Source organism: Polypterus senegalus, chromosome 16, assembly GCF_016835505.1.
Source record: "Polypterus senegalus isolate Bchr_013 chromosome 16, ASM1683550v1, whole genome shotgun sequence".
Lineage (NCBI taxonomy): Eukaryota > Metazoa > Chordata > Cladistia > Polypteriformes > Polypteridae > Polypterus > Polypterus senegalus.
This window is the reverse complement of record NC_053169.1, coordinates 47,637,761-47,657,134: the sequence shown is the minus strand read 5'-3', so window position 1 is coordinate 47,657,134 and position 19,374 is coordinate 47,637,761.

Sequence of the window (19,374 nt, the reverse complement as noted above, 5' to 3'; positions counted from 1 at the left end):
CTAATTACTGGACAAATCATTCACATTTTATTTTTGCTCTTTTGACTTCAGATTTGCCTTGCCTCTTTTTTTTGCCTAGGAAAGGGCCTGGTGACCTTTAGGGTCTGTGGTTATTACCTGACATCCTAATGAAGGTTGGAAGGGGCAGTGGAGTTGTCTTTAGGTGAGTGGGGGAAACAATTAACTCAAGAAGTACTGAAGACTGAAGATAATAGTGTGGCACCCAAGCAATTTGCTCTTTATAGTTTTAGGTTTTAGAATGTGCTACAGTCACATTTTCAATAATGGGTGCAGATGTATTGACTGATTGTTTTTAGCACCAGAAAATGGTTCTATGAATGAGACACATTGATACAGGCGTGTTCCACACAGCACATAGTGACTTGCATAGCTACAGCAGCCAAGTCAACTCTCTTTACAGCCGCAACCCAAAAAATCCTGGAAAGCTGCAAGAATGACCTGACCTAATACCTCTTTCTACATTTGTTACAAACTTGGGTGTTAAAATGGATTCTCAACTAACTTTTGACACCCACATTAAACATCTCTGTAAGTCATCTTTTCACCATCTCAGGAACATTGCTAAACTCCGTCCAACAATTACCCTGGCAGATGCAGAGAGGCTTGTCCATGCCTTTGTCTCGTCCAGGCTGGATTACTGTAATGCGCTCCTCATTGGGATTCCTGGCAAGAGTATCCAGAGACTCCAGTACATTCAGAACAGCGCTGCCAGGATCCTGATGAGGGTGCGAAAGCATGACCACATCACTCCTATCTTGAAAACCCTTCACTGGGTCCCTGTACCACTTAGAATTGAGTATAAGGTTTCCTCCTTACCCATCAGTGCATTTATGGATCTGCTCCCCTGTATTTACAGGAACTCCTTATCCCTCATACTTCCTCACGCACCCTCCGCTCTGTGCATACCAACACTCTTCAAGTTCCCAGAACTAAACTTAGCAGTATGGGTGATAGAGCCTTTTCTTTGGTGGCGCCGAGGCTGTGGAATTCCCTCCCCGACTACTTGAGAGCCCCACAGTCGATTGATGCCTTCAAACGAAACCTAAAAACTTATCTTTTTAGAAAGGCATTTTGTTAAATTATTTCTATAGATTTTTTGTTTGTTAATTTTATTCTTATTTTGTAGCACTTTGAGATTATTAAATATAAAGCGCGATATAAATAAAATCTATTATTATATTTTATTATTTTTGATCCCAAGAAAGATAAAAGGTTCAAGCTGAACCAAGTTGGCCTTGAAAAACTGTTTAATCTGACAAGTGTTAGCTTTGCATAACATGCAATTTCTTTTTATTGTCTGTCTTTAGAAATATGTTTTATTTTTTTATCTTGTTTAAATTGGTTTGGTTTTCAACATCAATTAGTGGTAATGTCATCACCTTGTCATATCATGAGTTATCCCTGCATATCACTTTTTATGACATATGTGCTATAGCAATGGGTAAGCTTACACATGCACCATTTTCTATTTGAAACAGTTTGGAGTCAACTGTTCCCTGTGTAGCCTTGACTTGCATGGGAGGGAGAGGAAACCCAGGAATTTAGTAATAATTTACTTCAGTGATTCTTAAACTATTTTTTCTTGTTGCAACCCAGTCTTGACCTTCTTCAAGACCCAGTCTAAGACATCCATCAGATCAGAATGGGTCCCACTCAGAAAATCATTGATGTCAGTTATAAGGGTTGGCCCTCTTAGAGAATCGTCTATGACAGTCATAAGGTGCTCCTTGGACAGTCAGCACCGCTGAGCAATGTAGATTACGGTTTACAGGACCCTTTCCCATTGACTACAACAGGACTATTCTTTGGGCTGCACAGGACCACAGCAACCTTCCAATGTCTGGCGGATAGACCTGAAATGTATATTGTACTGCCTATCTAGATGACTTTGCCATCGGTTCCAGCACCTGGGGAAGAGCATTTGCACTACGTCTTGAGTGTCTGTATCATCCACCCAAACGTTTGCAACGCAAAAGGTGGCAACCCATTGCCTATTTCATGTCTCGACCATTACTTTAAGAAACTTATTTACTTTCTTAAATTTCATCGATTCTTATTTTAGTTTTCATTTTTTGAAATTTAGATTTAACTTCTGTTGCTGTTTTGATTTACTGGCTTACAGATATCCATCCATTAATCTGTTTTCATAACCATCTTATCCAAAGCTGTGTCAAAGGGCAGCTATCCCAGAAAGCATAGGACACAATTTGAGAACAATCAGTGGACAGGGTGCCAGTCCATCACAGGGCAAACACACACACAAACACACTCTCTGATATGTGTAAGCCAAAATTTCAATCTGGGTTACACTTAAAGTCATTTTTTATGCCAATTTTGTTTTATTTTTAATTGTTTGATTATCTTTGTATATGTTAATATTGTTACTTCTTTTTATTATTTGCCTAATTATATTTCATTTCAGCTTTGTTTCTTATGTATTTTCAATGTGCTTAATTTGGTTTTCTTACGTTCTTTGTACTTAGTGGATGGACCCCAAGAGGTGGGGCCACTAATATGGAACTATCCCCAGCAAATTCCTTGAAGTTCATGTAAATGCTATTTGGAGGTAAGTTTTGTGAGTAGTGCTGTTTCTTTGTTCACATTGGTTATTTGGATGTTTTACTTGTGTTTATTTGTTGACTCTACTTAATTACATTTTGGGATTTTGTCTGCTTAAGGTTGCTTTTGTGCCTCTATTTGCTCTTTTCAGCTTTCCTTTGTTTAATGCTATTTTCTAAAAATATATTTCATTTTTTATAAAGATTCTTTGTTTATCCTATCATCCACATGCCAAACGTTTATGGTCATCCTCCCTCTTGTGGGTCTTGGGCTACATTTTGTGAACATTAGCTATATATTTTTGAACTTTGGTCATTTGGTCAACAATTGGTCGTTCGTTTGGCCACTTTTTGCTGCTATGTGACAAAACAAAATAACATACAATTTCCCCATCCTGCATTTCTTTGGACTTTGGGAGGAGATGGATTACGAATATTTTCTTTTCTGACTAATCAGTTCTGACCTTCTACTCAGTATCTATATATATGTGCACACTAGACAGGCTGGACATTTTAAACCTACTTTATCTCTTTATTTTTGTATTGCCCTTGTATGTGGCATCATATTTTATCATTTTATATTTTCTCTTCTTATATTTATCTGTTGTATTCTGTGTTGTCCTTGTATGTTGCACCAATACTCTCAAGACAAATTCCTAGTACACATTAGTATACCTAGCCAATAAAGGGAATTCTGATTCTGAAGATTTGACTGCAAGCAAGCAACCTTTTCTTCTGCTCCTATCAGTAATGCAGGTGAGTGAGTAATCATTTTTTTTATTGATTGATCTTTTTATCACAACAGTCATGATATACAAATTTTTGATAATCATTTTAAAAAGAATTGTATAAATATTAAAAGTCTCATTAAAATAAAAACACAAGTCATTTCCTTCAGGTGTACAAAGAAACATTTTAAATGACTTTGTTTTTAATACAGTTCTTAAAAATTTTATCTTTGCTATTGTCTATTTTACAATTTTATATAATTTAAATGGAAGCTTCCTTAAGAATGGATTTATTTGAAGGGAAACTGATAAAGGACTAAAAATAAGATTATGAGATTGATTTAAGTGTTGTATTATAACTAATGAATAACAAATTTCTATTTTAACTTATGTTATACAAAAATCTATAAAGTTGCAGCTCAATTAGAGTAGCAGATATACAGCATGATCATCCAATTGTTTCACATAAAACCCACATCAAAATAAATCTATTGCTACCTCAGTAATGTGGAATTTCTAGCCATTCTTTTCAGAGAAAAAATAAGCAACCTATATGGTCTAGCTAAGTGTTGTTAAATATGTGGTGCACATACTGAGCCGAAATCAGAGCCAATCACTATATGATTTGATTGAATCAGATGGCTAGATTCTAGGCAGCCATAGATCTGCTTGAGAAAGATACGTTTTGAAGAACAGAAAAACTGCCGAACATCAAATTTGCCTAGACAGGAGCAGGATTGTTGTTGCTCAGATATAAATTAGTTGCCACTTACCATGACACAGTCATCTTATTGAAAGCAGGAAATAAAAAAAATGCTAAAATGTCTTAAGGGAACTAGGCACCAAATTCTAAAAAAATACAAAATAAATAACACTAGGCTTTCTTTTGAAACAAAGACCCAAAATTCTTTGGGACCAAAATTTAAACAAAAATGCACTTGCCTGATTTTTTCTGCGGCACAGTATATCCTCTAGAGTCCCGATACCATTAATACATGACGTTGTAAAAGACAAAACTTAAATCCAAACAGTAAAAAAGGAATTTTATGCTTCTAACTAGTATAACTCTAACAGCAGGAACAAGATCTGAAATGGATTAGTAGCCAAGGTACAAACCAGGACTGTTTTCTGATTTTTATTTAAATGCTATGATTTATTTGTGACTTTTTAAACTTTTTCAGGATTACTCAATACCAAGTGTCATTTCAGAAGTCTGTGAAAGTTTTTTTTTTAAATACAATCGAACACGAAGCATGTTAAATTAGGACTGTTTCACATTACAAGCAGACTTGCAATACGTGTTGTGGGTCCTGTTTGAGTACTCATACCACATCTTAAGGAAGGTCATGTTACTGTTAAACGTAATTTTAAACTGGCGCACAGTGAGTTACACTGGTGAAGGACATGTGTGACTCCCACATTGTATTGCTGTGCTACATTTCTTAATGTGTTAAATTATTAGTTATTAGTGTTTGTAAGAGCTAAATCTTCTAAGTTAATATTAATATTAAATTTAGCCAGGTTTTTTCTTAATTTAAACTGAATATAGCCTTCATATAGATAATAAAAGAACCTTTTTACCCCCCAATAAGCCAACAATTTAATGGGTACCTACCATTCATGACCAATCAGCAGAGCAATCAGAAGATAAATCTGGACCATCAACAGGTTTAGTGGAAATTGGTGAATGTACTCTAAAAATGTGTAAGCTGTGTTACTAAATCTTTATTTTTCATTGCACTTTAATTCTAAATATGTCATCAAATTTTAAGTTGTGTCTAAACAACAGTTTACAGATTAAGTTTGACAACAGTATTGAGTTTATATCATATGCTCATAGCAAGTAACGAGCTGCATACTCATCACAAAATTTAAGAAAATTACAATGAATAATGGGCCGAGTGGGTCCTGCCAGCAACAATACGTTTGTGTGGGCTTCCACCTCTCAAACTGTCTCCATATTAGCACAGGTGCCCCTCAAAGCTGTGTACTTTCCCTCCTACTGTATTCCTTGTACACCAATGACTGTAGCTCCACTGATCCTTTAGTAAAAATTCTTAAGTTTGCTGATGACACCACCATTATTGGACTAATTATTAATGGTAACAAAACAGCTCACAGAAAGAAGGTGTCTTGTCTTGTGTCTTGGTGCACTACCAATAACCTGGTCCTCAATACCACCAAGACAGTGGAAATGATCACTGAATTTTACAAACAGTAGCTACAACCTCTCCCACTAATAATTAATGATTCTGCAGTCAATATGGTGGAATCCTTCAAGTTTTTGGGCACAACTAACACAAATACTTTCAAATGGGACATTAACACCACTTCCATCACTAAGGAAGCCTAGGAGCAGTTGTAGTTTTTACACTGTGGCGGAAAGCTGGGGATCCTGCCCAGCTGGGATGCCTGGAAGGACCACAGGCCTCATGTATAAACGGTGCGTAAATATTGTGTAAGAACGTTTCCATGTACCAACACGGCGTAAATCCATGCACTTTTCCACGGTACCTCATACCCTGGCGTACGCAAGTTCTCATCTCGATTTTGCAGACTGGCAGCACCCAGCGTCAAAGCAGTGCTACTGTTCCTGTGTGGTTACCCTTTATTTTTTAGAACCACATTCCTGGCGCAGCTTTATAAATACACTGAAACTAACCACATATTATTTATTAGTGTAATGCATCTGATTGTAATTAACCTGTAACAATATAATGGCCCAGGGAATAGCCATAGTATTCCAAACACCATAACTGCTTCAGTGTTGTTACTCTCACTGCACCTTCTTCTTCTTCTTCTTCTTTCAGCTGTTCCCTTTAAGGGTTGCCACAGCAGATCATCTTTTTCCATATTACTCTCACTGCACCACTCGGAGTATTTTTATCACTGTATCTGAGTGAGGAATCACAGCAGCAGCTGATCGGAAAGAGAATTATCGGTATACAGCATCAAACACACGCGTTTCAAAGCCTTTCCTGTACAGACCTCACAGTTCAGAACCAGTTTCATCCCAAGAGCTCTAAACGCAATCAATCAGTCCATCAACTGCTCCTTGTAGAACTGTTTGTACTTATAAGTACAATTATCTCATTGTAAACTTGCACTACAGTTATAATATTGCACAACCTGCGCCACTTTATGAAACGCATATTTACATATGACGATATAATTTTTAAGATAAAATGCAGCAAAATATGTTGATTATATCATACAGATAAAACTTTAACTTAATTTAAATAATCTGTACTGTCAATAATTAAACATATGAGGACATGGTGCCGCTGCGCTAGCAAGTTCACGTATTGTCCCTGCCTTACGCTGTATATTTACCGAGGCTGGCGTGACACTGGAAGGATAGACTGATAGAATAATTAAACACATACTATGAAGATATTTCAATGTTCCATAAAAGTTTTGTCGAATCGTCATTGTAAGCTTACAGATGGCTTAATGTCTATTACAGAGCTGATTGTGTGGCGATTGGGTATGTGGAGAAAGAAAAGTAAGGACAGGAATTGGAGGTTAGTATGTTTGAAAGAGACAGTACTGCTACAATAAATTATTTCATCGAAAGTCACGCATGGCGCAGCAGCATCTTGTGTAAGACATGAACAATCACTGCGCCATTGTGTTCTCATGTTTAATAACATGCTTTCATTCCAATCATCATGAAAATGATATCACGTATACATCTCAGTATTTTAATTATTCAGAGAGCTGTAATATCACGAATGTAATGGATTCTGTGTCCTGTCAGAGAAAGAGAAAGAACGGAAGCACATAGTGATTCACACATATAGAGCACATAGAAGATCAAATACAAAGCAAAGTATTTAACTTGCTACTTTAGTTACAATGGGATTTGAGAAACTAGTAAATTAAATGATTTTAAGATGAAGTTTATAATGTTCTACTTTAATGACAAAATAAACTACGTGATTAAAGTGGAAATTTCAAGATTAAAGTTGACATTTCGTGCTTTTTTCCCATTGTGTCCCTATTTTTTTGTCTGCACCCTAATAAGCACAGACGGTGGGCTATGACTCCCTTTTCATGGTTGGTGACTTTGATATCTGACTACTTCTTTTTTATTTTGGCACTGTGCGACTTTGTGAACGTGAGCTTTTGAATTTTTCCGACACGCTATGTCACTCGATCAACTTCCTTTTGTTGATTATACCACTGTTTAAATCAACAAATAGTATGTTTTTCCTTTGCCTCCACTTGGTATTCACTGAAATTTGTATATTTTCCCCCATGCTTTTCCCATTGTCTTTTCACAGAAGGCTGAGCTCAAGGGCTATTTTTATTGATTTGCATATTCAAAGAGGCGTAATACTGGGAGGAGTTGGGGCGGGACAGCAGCTGACCAGGATTTATGTAGCGGAAGAACGCGGAAGTTGGCGAACGCACAGATTTCTGCATATGGATTTTTCTGTGCGTAAGCACATTTTGGCTTTTGTTCTTACATCATGTTATAGTGCGAATTATACGCATGAGGTCCCAGGAGAGGGACAATACCTCCCCTGGGCCACGAGAGGGCAGCCGCCTTGGTCTGCATGGGAGCTATGGGATCAGAGCTTAGAAGCTCAACCCTGTTGGGGCCCGTGGCCATGGCCGGGGGTGCCAGGAGGATCATGGAGCCTTGGACTGCAGCACTTCCGGCTGCCTGAGGAAATTCCAGGCACACCTGGTGCTTCTGGTGCTCATGGTGCTCATGTGGCACTTCAGCCATACCAGGAAGTGCCACTGGAAGATCGTTATAAAAGGGGCCGCCTCATTCCATTCAGGAAGCCGGAGTTGGGAGGCAGAGAACAGAGTTTGCGAGTGGAGGAGTGAGGGCGGCAGTAAAGAGAAGAGTAACGGAAGGAAGAAGAAAAGGACTGAGCTATCGTTGTGGTGATTATTGTACTGTGTGTACTGTGCTTAAGAAAAGAACTGTCTGTGCCATTCACACAATAAACAAACACAAACAAATTTCTAACAGCATGTTCCGACCGAGGGAGAAAACCTATCCAGAGTGTTACCTCCCCCGGAGCAATAGATGGCATCCCCCCTGGGTTGCAGCAGTGTCTTGGACTCCTGCACATCTTCATGGGAGTTGGAGTTGGATACAGCCCTGTTGGGATCCAGGGGTGCTGCAACAGCTGCTGAGCCCTAGAGAACAGCTCTTTGGCCACACCCGGAAGTGCTGCTGGTAGTAGATCAAGGAGCACCAGGAGCCAGCAGACACCACTCTGGGGAGCCAGAGTCAGAAGGAGGGAGACAAAGCTTGCCTGGAGGAGTGGAGGAGAAAAAAGGAAAAGAATTGTGTTGTGCTGTGTGCTGGGGACTGTATTTGGCTTGTGGGAAACTGGGGAAGGCGTTTGCCACAAGAGAAAAAAGAAAATAAATATATTGTGTGCTTTGCAGTTGTGTCCTATGCCTGTCTGTGTTGTGGTTAGCCTTAACAACACATACACATATAAATATATCTACTCTTAATTTAAATAAGCTTGGCAAATAAATTAATTCCTGGATGAATCATTTACATTTTATATTTGTTCTATTGACTTGAAGTTTGCCTTTCTTCTTGTCTTTTGCTCAGAAAAGACTGCCAACTTTAAGGGTCTATTGGATGGTTTTTGCAAATAATATTGGAATTGCTTTTAGGTGAACAATGGAAATAGCTAAATCAAAAGACGTAATATGTCGTCTCAGTATGTGCTGTGAGTCATGTGAAACTTCCCTTTCAAAAACGGGCCTGAGGACACATACAGGCCTCTTTGACACAAAGTAGACCTGGCCCTAAAAATCAAGAAGCAGGCTTTGTGGCCTGTATGCACAAGTTGCACCAAAACCTATACATCTCAAAAGGGAGAGACAAACCGTAAAAATCCTGTCTCAAAAAAATAAAAGATGCTTATTTGGAAAAAAAACATTTTATAAAAAAAACTAGTCTAAAAAAACCAAAAGGTCAAAATTGGCTAACAATTACAAAATTCAAAAATACTTGATGAACTAATCCAACAAAATACAAAAAAAGACAGTCCAATACAAATAAAAACTAAATTAATCAAACTAAAAATCCAAAATCAAAAAATAAAAAGTCCCTTGGGCTCAACATATGCTAACAACACTACAGGGTCCAAAAGCCTACCCAAGTAATGCAGAAACACAAAATTTCAGACACTCCAAATAGAAATATTTTTCTAGACAAAAAATTGCATTCTGCTACATTGGAAAATTGAAAAATCTTGATTACAATGATAACGTTTTGTTTGCTATTAACGTGTTACTAATACTTTTCATTATTGGGCCAAGTTTACAAGTATTTTTTTCACAACACCACCATCTATTAGGCAGTTCCCCACTTGATCTAACTGAAAAGGTGCCACTGGTCTAAAAAAAAAAAAGTTTTGTTCACAACTCATGCACTATTCACTTGTGTTTGTAACATGACACCAATCCAACCACTGGAGGATGCTTGTTAAGTTGCTAAACAGTAGTTAATTTTTGAAAAAGCAGGTGTACTGATTGAAGACTTAACAAATAGCTTTCAGCTTCTTCATGTTATAACATTTATGCACGATTGTCAACAATTAACCTAATTCTTCATCAGAAAAAAACATTTTCACCATCTAATTGACAAAAAATAAAATGTAAAGATAAATTATGTTATTTTTAGCTAATAATCAAAACAGAATGTTAGACAGCCTTATCTTTGGTGGCAATTACGTTCAAACGTCTTTCTGTGCTCCTTTTGCTCCAATGGAAATTGAATATAGTAGCTTGAATATATTTTTCACATCAATCAAGAATGTTACTGCGCTAATTTAGGATGCCAACAAGTATGTATCCTTATCTTCGCACTGCAGGTTCTGTTGGAGATGCAGGGTTAAGCAACACAAAATTACTCTTAATTTATACACGTTGTCAGTGATGACTTTTTGTCAGTGTCAGCCAGTAGTACATTGTGTAATATTTCATTCAAGCCTGTCTGGACTTCTAACACACAAATACAAACAAAAAAAAATTCAATCTATCATTTAAAGTGTTGGCGTATTGCTGGATCACCTTACATGTGCCAAGGTGCAAAACTGGTAAAAGATATGTTCCACACTGAAAAATAAAGAAGAGGTAGAAATTCTATATTTTGTGTATGAGTCCATTAGGGTGTGAATAGATGGTATTGTAAGCATAGATATTTTCATGAGATTATAAACTGAACTCACACATGCTGTTCTTGTAATAAACATAATTTAAAAAAATCAGAAATGAGTGTGCAGATCAGTCTTTGCTCTCAGCTGAATGTAGTGCTTTTGCCACTGTATGACCCATAAACTATCATATATTATAGCCTTAGAAAGCTGCCAAAATCATGCTGTTAAATAAATAGTGTGAGAAAAAAGGAAACCTTTAAGATTTAAAGGCAGGAACACCAGGCAAGCAATTGTAATTATCAAGGAAAAAAGATACTAAAAATACTGCATTATTTTCTTTCTTTATCACAAAAAATCTTCACAGGAAGTGACTTACCACATATTATTTGCATTTATTTGATATAGTTAAATAACATGCACCTTTCTCCTTTCACTGATGAGTCTTTTCTCGATATAACTGTGTGTAGGTGAATAAGTGTACCCTATGATGGATTGGTAACCCATCTGGTACTGCTTTCTGTTTTCCAACCACTGCTGTTGTGGTCCTATGAGCTGTGATGAAGAGACAGATTCTGAAAACCACCAGCCATAGTTATATTCAGACTTGTTATGTGAAAATCACAGAAACTACTGTATTACATGCACAATAAATTATCCAAGTGATTTTTAAGTATCCAGATGTGAACCTTGGCAGACAATGAATAATTCCCAATCACCAAAATATTTCAAACAATTCAATACATATCAAAACAAACCACAATTTACAAATTACCTTTCAACATTTCTGACAGATTTGCCCTGGAGCATGTGTCTCATTTCTTGTTTCATCCTAATAATAATTAAATATAAACATGGCCTAACTCGGTAAGGCTGCAGTTAATATCAATATCAATGGTTTCCCATTTGCGCAAAGGTTTGAATTATGTTCTTTTTAATGAACTGCATTTATGTAGAGTTCCCCAAGATTATCATCCTTATCAGTTCACCTTTCAATCCAGCAGAAGGCTCTCTGACAATTCACAAATATACTCTAGCGCATAAATGCCTCTGACTGTTCATTAGATTATTTTCAATTGTAGCTATCAACTGAAACAGCCATCCGCATTCATTTCACTATAATTGTGTACTTGAAACCTGTACTACCCGCTTATTATCTTCTATCATAACTGAAAAGTCAGGTATCTGAGAATAGCTACTTTAAGGTAAAACAAAATCCCTTATAGTATTATTTACTTTAATACTATTCATGAGCTTCATCTTGATAAAATTGTAGTTATGTGCAGCAGCATATTGTGTAAGCAATAAAATAGTGAAGAAAGTCACAAACAGAATATTACGGTTGTGACAGAAATCATATGTAACAGTAAACCAGTAATTTGAATTACCAAAGTAGTTTTTTTTTTCAGGTAAATGCTATTCTGTAATAGAAAATAATTTTAGTCCATCCATTTTAAAGTCATATTTAATTCCTACTTCTTTTCTATGCTAATTAAAAGTATAATTTAATATAATATATCTTATTGATTGTATTAATACATAAACTAAATGATTTTCAATGGGTTTTTTAAGCATTTTGTATAAATAAAGTGTATTTTTAGGGAATTGGGAAATGCATATTATAGTTAACTCATGGTAAATCTCTCACTTCTTCAGTGGTGGCATTTTTGGAATAAAAATTCTGGTGGGTCCGCACAGGCCTGGGAGTGAGACGCTCCTAGAAGGAGCACAGCAATTCTGAGAAGCCATGTAGGGGTTATGTATGTTAGACACAGAGAAACAGAGTCAAACACATAAAGAAACACCTACAAGATGTACTCAACTACCTAAATCCATTGGCTTGTGTATATGGAAACTGGTGAGTCTCAGAAAGGATCATGGAGTTGGAAAAAGTGAATGCCGATCCTGTTGCTTCTGACCAAAATTTAGTGGTGTGAATTCTGCAGGCAGTGGATGTGGCATGGAAGAAGCTGTGAAACATTGGAGTGGTGGCTGTGTCATTGGAGAGTGGCCAAAGATGGAGAATGGTAGCTTCCAATAAACTTTGTGTGAACTAGTGATTGAGAGACAATGTGTTTCACTATGTACTATGCCACTAGTATCAGAGATCATAAAATGGAAGGTGAAGAATGGCATAAAAATCACACAAAATGAAGATTGATCAAAATATTACATCTATTCAGTCTGTCACAAAGACTTCAGAAAGTGCCACTGCTGTGGAAAACGTCTTGCATTGTTGCTGTTTCAAAGAAGGCAGGTACCTCTTTACCTAATGACTACAGACCAGTGGCACTTTTGACTCACATCATGAAGACCTTTGAGAGACTGCTCCTGGACTAAACAAATCCTCATGTGGTAGACAACCTGGATCCACTGCAGTTTGCCCTTCAGACAAAGATTGGAGTGGAGGATGCAATTATCTTTCTGCTCCACAAGGCTTATTCTCACTTGGACAAAGCTAGCGTCACTGTGAGGCTTCTGTTAATAATATTGTGGTATCACGTGAACTCACTGAGTGCCAAGCATGAGCATATCAACACCAGGTAAGTTTTAACCTTACTTTTAATGTGGAATCCGTTTCCAAAAAAAATAATGTCAACATTAAACTAAATGTTCTGCACCTCTTTCTCCACAGCAATGGATGGCCTCAGACACGTCAGTATTTGGTATGGACACTATGCAAAGCTGTGCAGTCCTCCCACAGTCACCCACGTTTCATAATACTGTCCCACCGAAAAATCACTAAAACACTAACAGATGTACTTCCTTGAACTTAAAATGTATAAAAAGTAAGTGCTTTTATTTTAATTGTCTTTCATTTAAACTTTAAAACAAAATTAAAGTTATTTGTCTTTACTCTGGTAAGGCTTGGCTATGTACCTTACCACACAATTCAGTACAAACTTTGGGAGGTAATTCTTATGAAGAAACATTAAAGGATACTTTTCAGCAAAATAAAGAATGATGGAAAAGAGTTTGGAAGTGTGTGCATTCGATATATTGTATACTCTCAACAAAAGTTACCGATCCACCTTCAACAGGAAGTATGTATGGTCAGTTCAAAAGGGAAATATTTTTAATTTATGTGTACCCATTTATATCTAGTGAGATATGTCATTTTGTGTAGCTTTTACTTTTAATTGTTGTTGAAACGTGTTGTACTAACTAACCCTTTACATTCTTTTCTTAATGGAGGATAGGAAGAAATGTCAAAACCAGCTGTACGCCTATTACCTGTAACATCTTACATCTTATCACTGTCTGTATTGTGCCCTGTGCATTCAACCCTAAGGACCTCTGATGGCAGGCTATGACTGTCCTTCATTACCAAACTTTTACTTCAACCCAGTTTTACAACCAATAGAGGGATTCATCTGAGTGACCTCAAGCATCCTTAGTTTACTGGCACTAGATGAGGAATGGTCCTCTCTGCAACAGTAGCGATAATTAGACTAAGGCACTGACTTTTAAACTTTATTTTGTAAATTACATTTATTTGTATTAAAAACCAATAACAATGTGGAATAGCGGGTGGATGGCTGGGAAATAAGTGCCCTGTTTTTAATTAAATAAATAGTTGAATGGCCGGCTCGATCGCTGTGGGTGTGTGTGCTTGCACAGTTGCAGGAGGTGGGTAAAGCAATTGGGGTAAGACGCACCTGCACATGAGGATGAGGTCTGTCTCAGTTGCTTCATTGGCCTTCCGCATTGTGCGATTGAGGCACTGTGCCCACAGAGGCATATAAGGGGGAGGCAGCACAAGGAAAAGGAGAGAAAAAACAAAAGGGAGAAGAATGGAGGTCAAAGAGGAGAGAGAAAGAAGCAGGCAGGAAGATGGGAGAGTGCCGGTGCAAGTGTGCGAGAGAGAGGAAGCAGGCAAGGAGTTGGTGAGGCTCAGATGGGGAACCCTACTGGAACCATGGACAGTGGGGACCTGAGCCTGGGTTTGGATTGGGGAGTCCTTTTGGGAGCCATGGGACAGTCCAGACCCGAACCCGTGGAAGAAGGTTGGCTGCACCTGTTGGTTTGATGTCTCCCCAGGCTGCAAGACCTGTGCTGGGTAAGCCAGGGAGACATCTATTTTAAAAGGGAAGCACCAAGGAGTTAATTTTTAAGGACAGACTCCTTCCTGTGAGATTTTAACCTCATTTTAATGAATATTTATTTATTAGATTTTAGTCTGCACACATGCATTTTGTATGGGTTATTTATTTATTGACTGATAGAGTACTGCACTGTTTTAGACACTTTTGCACCTATCCCTTGCTATGCCTGTATGTTGTATCCACATCCACTGGCTCACTTGTCTCTTGGTTACATTACAGATTGTGGCAGGTTTAAGAGGTTCCCAGAGCAACTGAGAGTGTGTAGCCAAACAGAAATGAGATGTGGAGTGAGCCAACAGATGCCTGGCTAAGTCGGGTCGCAAACTCCAACCAATTCCACTCCAGCCAGTTTCTTAATTAGAAGACAATTCTTTTTTAAACTAAACCTGTTATTTAATTTCATGGCTTGCTGGAGATCTCATTCTGCCACAGCAGACATTTCCAAAACTGTTGATTTTCTTTAAGCTAAGAATGCTGTCAAAGTATTTTGTGGCCTGGAGTAGATCAACATTATTTAGACATTCATTTTCCTTTATTTTCAGATATTATGTGATGGACACGGGGTGCTGGTCATGTGTTGACTCATTTTGTATCTCATTTTTTGGCTGCTAATTAAAAAATTAAGGAATCTGAGTCTTAAATAGCAACTAAATTAAAATTAAGACAAATGAGCGAATTAGCAGCAAAAACTTGTCACTAATCAAGAAAAGTCTTAAAATGGAAACTTGCATCCACAGTAGCACTCCAGGACCAGAGCTGGAGACCCCTGCTCTAGATATTTGAGCAAGCACTTCAATAAAAGATGAATACTTTATTGTTTAATATCTCTCTTTATGTGATTGTCCAGAACATAAAACCCCAGATCTAATGACACAACAATAAAGTTCATTACTGAAGTAACTGCTGTGGTATCAGCCATCAGTGATATATTATAGCTGGTGTCTGGCGTATTCATTGTAGATAATTTGCGGTGTGGCTGATTGACTCCAGAGGTAGATGTGGGAGTGGGGTGATCCCACATTCATTTTGCACATGTGCTGTGTCTGTGTATAGGTTTAACGTGTTCCCTCATTAGCTCTGAAGCCATGATTGCCACACCAGCATCCCACAGGGTTTTAAAATAGAACCAAGGTACAAGAGTAGAAGAGAGCAAAAAAGGAAAAAAAAAGAATGATGAGGAATGGAGATTAAAGGAATGGAAAGAAGAAAAGGGCAGGAATGGGATGGAGGCTGGTGTGAAATGGGAAGCAGGCAGATGGGTAAGTGAATCCCTGGCAAGAAGCATATGGTCAGATGTTCGAGGGAGGGAAAAGGGGCTGCTCCTGCTGAGCATTCTTAGGAGTAAGTAGGCTCCCACAGAAGCCCGGCAGACTGTGGTGTGAAGTGAGCGAGGAGCAAAACTCTGCCCGCTGGCCTATGAACAGCAAGGGAATGACTAAAGGGACCTCAGTTGGATTAAAGGGTTGTCTGCGCCTGTTGGTGAACGTCTTCTCATGCTGAGGAATCCGGGAAGGTAAAACTGAGGAGACATCGGTTTTATAGATAAACACCAAGGCTTGTGGTTTTTAGGAGGATATGTTTGCCCTTAATTTTTAACTTAATTTTTATAGGATCTTATCGGTTATTTATTTATTGTATTAAATACCTTGGACACTGTTTTCTTTTTGTAAATAAAATCAGTAGACATTTGCACAAACCCCTTGCTGACTGTGTGTGTCCTCATTTGCCCAGTTCATCACCAGGTACGTTATCGATGGTTCCCAGTTCAAGTGGCTTCTGGAAGCAACCATGGAGCGTGGAGCCAACCCAGTCCATCATGCCCTTATGAGCAATTATGGATTTGAACACTTTGCTTGTTAATCTATAACTAGCTTCAGATTTCAATAACAGTTCATCAGTGTTATTCAGATCTGGCAGCAACATGAGCAAGCCTGTATTTTATTAATAATAGCGAACACCATTTCAGTGTTCTTCACAAATACAAAACTATAGTGCAATTGTTTCCCTATATTTTTATCTATTAGATGGTTAAGTGACTTCTTCAGGATCACACATTAAATCAGGTTTGGAAATTAACAAGTAACCAGTGGTTAAAAAGTTGGAGCTTTAGCCATTAGGCAACAATGTCCTAAAAATCATATCCCTATAGTGTCTTTTTCCTCTTTTCCACTAGTAGAGACTACAACAACAATAAAAATGTTTATGTCTATAGTGCATTTTCACACAACAATGTAGCTCCAAGTGCTTTACAAGATGGCAAAAAGAAAGTTAGAAGAAAATAAAAACAAGATTAGGCAGTGATATTAAAGAATAAGTAACAACAAAACAAGTTAAGGTTAGATGGCCGGGAGAACACAAATAAAACAAATAAAAAAAAAATTCCAGTTAGACTGGAGGAAAAAAATTAACAAAATCTGCAGGGGTTCCAAGGCCAAAATCCTGCCCAGCCCCAACTGGACATTCTACCTAATCTAAATGTTCCTAAATTAAACCTATTAGCTTTCATGCTTCTAATGATAGGATAAGGCTCTTATCTTACTAATACACAAGTCCTCCAAAGTAGAATACCACCAGAATAGAAGAAGGACCACTGAATTGTCCAGAGCCAATGTTGCATGTAGAGATAAGTCTATGCTTTTAATCTCCTGCACAAGCTCAGTTCACCAGTCAACTAAAATTCCATCACAGACATCACACCTGTCTCCCACACTTGCCTTGTGACTGCTTTATCTTGCATTAAATTCACAAAACTTCAAAATAAAGCCAACTGTGTTACCTTCGTCATGTAGCCACTATGCAGTTTCCAGAAAACAACATTACCAGGCCTGGCTTGAGAGACAAGTTTAGGTGTTGTAATTCGGAAAAAGTTTTCCTTGTTTCTAAGTTATACAAGTGCTTTTTCATACACTGACTCAGAAGATCTATCAATAATGGATATAAAACTCTTAAATGCATGAAAAGAAATTCACAAAATTGAGAAATTGGAAGAGCAGAGTAACTGATGGGTAAGAGAAAAGTTGTGCAGTTAAAAATTGAAATTCCATTAACTGACAGTGTAGATAAAAGGCAATACCAGAACTTGATAAATAAGGGTATGTGATCATATACAGCTAAATCATTTTTTCATAGACATCCAAAGGTCATGCGGAAAGACAATTTCCCCTTGGGGATTTAAACAATGTACCAAATACCAAATAAGGATTTGAAAAATTATACTTATTACACAAAGAATTACAATGTACCCATCTACATGAAGATTTTACAACCAATAATGACCTCAAAATGAAGTAATGTGCAATAATTTAAATTTAGAGGGTGGAAGAGGTGGACTTGTTCAAGTATAACCAGCATTCCAAGCAATCGCATAAAACAAAGTGGATAGTATATACATAAATATATAACAAATGAGATTATCTTCTTTGAGAAAGATATGAGAAATTATGTCCTTAGGATTTATTTTGCATTTCAACATTAGTGCTATATTTTGGCCAAATTCACCTCCTCCTAACCTGAAGTCAATTTAAAACACTCATAATAGCAGACTTCAGCTCTTCAGCATAAAAATAGAGATTCATAAATAATGTAATACTGCGGTATTCAAAAATGTGGTAATGTAATTTTTTCTTTTTAGACTGATGATCTTGTCTTTAAACTGAGCTTTATTTAGCATGAAATGGAAAGAAAGAGAACCAGCAAATTCCCCTCAAGGCTGCCATCTGTGAGAACGTAGGCAATTTGGGTGCATCTGGACTCTTATAAAATTGGTTCAAAATAATAAAATGTATTTTTTATATCTTATCTACACTAGTCAGTCATTCTGTGATTGAAAAAATACAGTGCATGTCTAAATAAAATTAGGCTTTCTCTGTTGTTAACAAAATTGTTTTTTTGTGGTTGTGGAAAAACAGAATAAGTATGTAAAACTGGAGGAAAAAAACAATTTTTGGAAGGGAGATTTGATATCACAATGCTTACCTCTGGTGCTGCACATCTGTATGAACCTGTCGTCAATTCCTCACATTGCCATTATCTATTGGGGATTTGCACATTCTCCACATATCTCTGCTGTTTTTCCCTGGGTATTTTGGTGTCTTCTCATATCCTTATATCCAGAAGGCATACATATGAGGTTAAATGGCAATGCTAAATCTGGATGCATATGTGTAACTGCAACAGACCCCTGCCATAAACTGGTATCCCATCCAAAAAAGCTTCCTGTCCTTTCTGTAAACTTCTAAGAGTCTAAGTTGGATTGATGGTTAGATGAAAAGGTGGATGAAACATTCAAACATTTTGGGCCCATTCTCACTTAAGCATTTTTCTAGTGTTTTTGATCTAAACCAGAATGCTTGTAAAATTATTTGTCACCATTTTCAATTACACTATTCGCATCTAAATGTTTTAGCAGAGAGTGATTTAGAAAACTCCTGCATGCAGCAGTTATCATGCGTTTACAATCAAAAACTTGTTTCATTTAAATGAATGGTAATACTAAAAACAAAGTTTTTTTTCAGCATTTTTACAGGAAGTCTTGGCTATTGAAGGAGAGGTCAAGAACACATATAGTTTGCAGTCAAGTGACAAGAACTGAACAAAAGTTAAGTTTAGTACATTTAGCACAGATGTTTTAACATATAGGCAGAGTAACAGAGCAAATTATTCATTCCTGTCTCACAGTTCCAACTGTATGGGGTTGGCAAGTTCTCCTTGCACATTTTTCAATTGATTGGTATTGAAGAGTGTGCTTACCTGTAGATGATTATCTGTTATAACAATGAATACTAGAAATGCATCACTCATACTGTCAATGAAGGAAATG